Below are 5,533 nucleotides of genomic sequence, written 5' to 3'. Positions count from 1 at the left end.
ATAAAAAATTTTTACTTAAATTTGAAATTCTTCAACTCTAATTTTCTTTTTTTAAAAAAAGTTTTTTCTTCAGTTTCTCGTTGAAAAAAAAGTGTTATTGAATGAACTGTATTTTTAGATTTCAATTTTTCTTTTTTTTTTAGACAAATTTTGTGTTTTGATTTTAAATTTTCAATACTTCTTGAGCCTTAAGGACATAGCTATTTTCTGACGTCACATCTAAAAAAAAATATGACTGGATAATGGATCTTTGAAAAACTGAATCCAAAATAAGTGAATTTGTGTTTAACTGTGAAACAAAAAAAAGTTTTTTTTTTTAAATAGGCTACATAAATGTACACGTTTTTGTACAACCCTGCAATTTTTCCCTCTTAAAATACGAGCAAATCAAATAGCATTGCTAAAAATCTTTGTTTAGAATTTTTCTATGAGAAAATTGTCTTCAATGGTTTTCAAACTTGCACAATTTTTTTCTGTTTGTAGGTAAATTACCAAAATTGAATTATGAAGAAAGTAGGTACCTCGAGTTAGAATAGGTTGAATGATAATACTTTTAGTTCAAATGTTTTAAAAAATTTGTTAGGGTATCCATAGGTACTTACCAATTGATTTTTACGCAATTATGAATTTTTTCTATGCAATGATAATTCATCTTTCTGATTTTGAATCCGATTTAGGAAATTTTTGGAAGAATTTCTAATTTCAACCCCAAAACAATGCCGATAATAATGACGTTGTTACTTACCTACCTACTTGTTTTTTTATTTACCATTTCTGAAGTTTTTCTTCTTTGCTGGCGTGTCTGTTTTGTAAACTTGAAAAATTTCACGTTTTTGTCAAATTTTACTGCTTGTTTAGACATATTCTAGTTCGAGTTGATTTTTCAAAAGAATTTCACTCAAAAAGTATCAAAAATGTGTAAAAATTTTAATTTTTTTTTCAAAAATGATGAAAAACTATAATTTTTTAAACTATAGGTATACCTACGTATTTTTTGAAAAATTTCTTGTGTAGTACCCACTAATCTTAACTAATTTTTTACCTCTGCTTTATTTTTCAAATTCCAAGTGTAAGTTTTCTTGATTAAATAATTGGTTATGATTTTTAAAAAACCAAATATTTTTCGAAAAAAATAATAATAAATAAATAATAAAAAGTAATGTTTTTCAGGCTTTTTATATATTTAAAAAAAAAAAAAAAAAAAAAAATTAGAACAAATACAAACTTTAAACGCTGAAGTTTAGTTTAGATTGGTAAAAATACATAATTTAAAAAAGAATGAAATCATGCTCCATCTACGATTCACTTCTTCACCAACAATTATCTATACTTAAACAAGTAAGTAACTAACTCAAAGCAATGTATGTATTGATATTATTAATAAATTTCTATGAAATACAAAAGTTTTTATTCTTACTCGTCAACAAAAATGATACGTTTAGGGTACTTTTTACTTAAAGAAATAGGCTTAAAAGGACCACTAAATCAGTTACACCACCAAGAATTAAACCAAGTGGTAAAATTAAGATTTCAAAAACTACACAAAGGAGCACTACAACGGGAAGCAAAACGGGAAATAGTAGGAGACCCAATGGGCCCAATAATATACATATTTTTACCAAATACCAGAAAGGAGCTAAAGCTAGCATAGATGAAACGTACAAATCTCTTAAAGTTTGAGTCGGTAAAAAGAATAGAGGAGGCACAAAGACATAAGACTGAGTTAAAAATCCGATAAGTAATCCATAAATAATGGCGACTAATATTAGCAAAGGTAATAGCGCCAGTAGAAGTGGCGCAAGCGGTTTCAAAATTTTGCACAACGCAAGATCAAGTTTGACGACAGTCTGCACAGATACTATTGCATAAGCGATGGACGCTGGTAGGATTCCGAAAACCATTGTTATTCTGTAAGAAGTTGAACTCGGGACAAACAATTGTAAAGTAACGTAAAAGTAAAATATTTGCGTTCAAAAGGAAGTCAAAATGCTATACCGAAGTGTACGAACAATGAAATCATAATGAGGAGTGTTCGACGATGGTTTTTTTTTCGAAGGTATCCAAATGAGCCAAGTAATACCAAATAAACTCATTTAGATTGGTGATTATTCACTTTACAAGCTCGAATTGCTCGAGCAGATAAATACCGCCGTTCAAATGGACAAATTTTCCTTTGTCGTGTTGCGCTGACGATGGTTTGCCAAGTCGTAAAGTTCTATCGAGTAGGAAGTTTAACAAAAAACAATACCTACCTATTCGAAGGAAAATTTTAACATTCAACTTGTTTTTTTGAGAACATTTATGATAGAAAATTTCATTCGATGACTTTTACATAATTTGTGAATTGTGTTAAAATTTTAGCACTAGATATGGAGTCTTGATAAGTAAGTAGGTACCTATTTTATTTTTCAGACTATACTTACGTGACCTTGGAAGTGACTTCAATTTTTCATCACCGATTCTGATTTATGATTATAGCAGGTATTTTACCCTTCATTTTTGAGAGAGAGGAAGATTGAAGGGTTCTTGTCAGTCCCTAAAAACCAGTTTCTCGCAAGTTGACCTTGAATTTTTACGCCAACTTGCAGGGGTGAAGCGACCAAGGGGCGGGGAGAGGCGGGTTTTACTTCTGGGCATTTTAAAATTTGGTAAAAGTAGGCAATTTTGAGTGTTCGATGATGAGCTGACAACTTTGAAATTTTTGAATTATTGTCTCTAAAATTGTAAAAAAAAAAAAAAAACGCTTCTTCGCAAATGTAATTCCCCAATAATATTTTGACGAAAATTGGCGGAGAAGTTTTCTCTGAGTGGAAAACTACCCAAAAAAATGTGGCTGTTTTTAGAAATTCCGCCGGTTTTTTCGCCGGCGAATCCATTGTCAAGTGGGTAGCGCTTTATGCAACTATTGCTCAATTTTATGAGATTGTATTGAAGTTTTATCGCTTTTTGGCAATGTATTTGGTGATTTTTTGAGCATTTTTACCTCATCCAATGGTTTTAATCCTTCCAGAAATCTTAAGCGATGTCACGAGTGGCAAAATTTCACTTAAAGCATCGATTAATGTGAAGTCAATGTTCAGTCAGTACATTACATACATTACACTTTACTTTAATAAAAAAAATAGGTTAGGTCATCCTATCGTGTACAAAATTGTCCAACTATTGATAGGCTAATTCGTTTTACTTTTTAATGATGAACACGCGTTTCTTTTATTGTCATTTTATTGACAATTTTTTGTTCATATTGGCAAAGCTTATCATATGTATAATTTGCAAAGTCGTAAAATCCTATCGTCCAAAAAAGTGACGTAGGTAGATTCGGGCTTGACATTTTTTATTCACAAACAAGAAAATACTAAAGCCCATAAACACACAAATGTATAGTTTACCCATGAACTTTTGCCCTGCCACAGCTACCACTGTGATAACGATGACGTAAGAAGGTACCTACTTATTCCTTTTTTTCGTAAGTAAGGCGCAATAGTCAAAATTCATGATTACGTACGTATACGCTTTCAAAATTACCTAGCGAGTTATGCTTTTCTTTAAGATAATGTATCTATTTGCTATCGAAAAACAATACTTACCTACTTATACATACCTATTAGGCTTTTACTGACGATATGGACAATTTGGCCATCAAATTGATATTTGGTTAGGTCCTTGAGTAAATATGGTCGATGGTAATGTATTTTAAATAAAACTTTTACCAATTAAAAAATTGTTAAGTCAGGGTGTCTAACAAAATTTCTCCGAAGAAATGCAGTACTTTTACAGTACCCTTTTGCATTACCTTATTTTTTTTTTATCCAGCTTACACCGACCCCCCCCCCAAGAAAAAAAATATTTTTGAACCGGTTGGAATTTGTCGATAAAATTTTTACAAGTATTAATTTAACAAGTGTTGCCAACGTTTGAGGTACAAAATGAACTTTTTTTTAAAATTTTCACCAATTAATTCATTTTGAGGTTTTTAAAAAATTTTAAATCAATGATTCTGAGAAAAAATACAGTACTTTTCAGGCAAAATGCAGTACTTTGCAGTACTTGCAGTACCGAGGATTTCAATGCAGTACTTTTACAGTACTTGCAGTACCTGCAGTACCTGTTAGACACCCAGTAAGTGGAGTTCCTCAAGGTGGTTCTATTTTGTCGACTACAAATGAGTACAAATAAATTAATGAATGAGTAAATTTTTAATAATATTATGGAAGTAAAATTCATTTTTATGCCAATTAAAAAATCTTTTGAGCATTTATATTTTTTAAATTATAGGTATTATTTTTTTTTGCAAAATCTTACTCGAGCTCAACAGTTGAATTTAAAAATCCCTCATGCCCGGTTTTAATTTCAATATGTTAACTACTTTCTTAGGATAATTTTTATAAATTTTGTGCAATTTGTACAATGATTTTCACTAGGTACCTGCCATTTTATAAACAATTTTCACCTAAATTTGAAATTTAAAATTTTTAAAAATGTATATCATAGTTCATGGTCACACCTTAGAATTTTTCGATAAAAAATTGTCCTTAGACTTTAATGATTTTCAAATTAGAAATTTTTTTCTGTTTGTAAATTATAAAAATTGAATAATGAAAAAAAAAAATAGGTAAGAATTTTCTCAAGAGCCAAAACAAGATTTTTAGGTGTGAAAAACATGAGAAATTTTTTCTGTACAATAATTGACCTTTCTGATTTTTAATCAGTTTGGAATTTTTTGTAAGAATTACTAAATTCAAATAATTTCAAGTAGGTAAATACAAAAATAAATAAAAAGACCCAAAATATATAAGGTTGATAATAATGAGCTAATGACATTGTTACTTACCTACTTGTTTCATTACTTACCATTGCACAAGGTTTTCTTCTTTGCTGACGTGTCTGTCTTTTAAACTTGAAACATTTCACACAATTTTACACCTTGATTAAATTCATTCTATTTAGTTTGAGTTGCTTTTTTAAAAAGAATTTCATTTAAAAATTATCAAATAAGGTGTAAAAATTTCAATATTATTAAATGTTTATTCTTGTTTAAAAAATTGGTTTTTGTTAGTACTTAGGTACTAGGTAGGTAGGTGGTACTTGAATCTTTAGCTTTAAAATAAAATTCAACGTCTAAAAAATTTACTCAAAAAAACTGATATTATACATATTTCATATAATTTCAAGTCTACATTTTTTTTTTAAACTAATGGGAAAAGTATCATTTTTGAAATAGCTATGTATTTTTTGAAAAATTTCTTGGTTCGTATCATCTGGTACTTAGTACTCTTCTATCGAGTAGTCGAAGGAAAATTTTTACTTTCGATTTGTTTTTTGAGAACATTCTTGATGGCAAGTTTACCTTGGATTTTTTGAACCTCTACTTGGTCAATGCTAGTGCTTACCCTCACACGCGGACTCATCCTCCACCCTACCTCAAGGAAGTGAGCCCTTATACCTAGAACTAGTATCTCATAGTTCGTAAGCACTGGCAAATGACTAGCTCAATAAAAAATTGACGATTCTTCACGAAAATTTTTTCAAAAAA

The sequence above is a fragment of the Planococcus citri genome, chromosome 3, assembly GCF_950023065.1.
Source record: "Planococcus citri chromosome 3, ihPlaCitr1.1, whole genome shotgun sequence".
Classification (NCBI taxonomy): Eukaryota; Metazoa; Arthropoda; class Insecta; order Hemiptera; family Pseudococcidae; genus Planococcus; species Planococcus citri.
Note: the sequence above shows the minus strand (reverse complement) of the source record.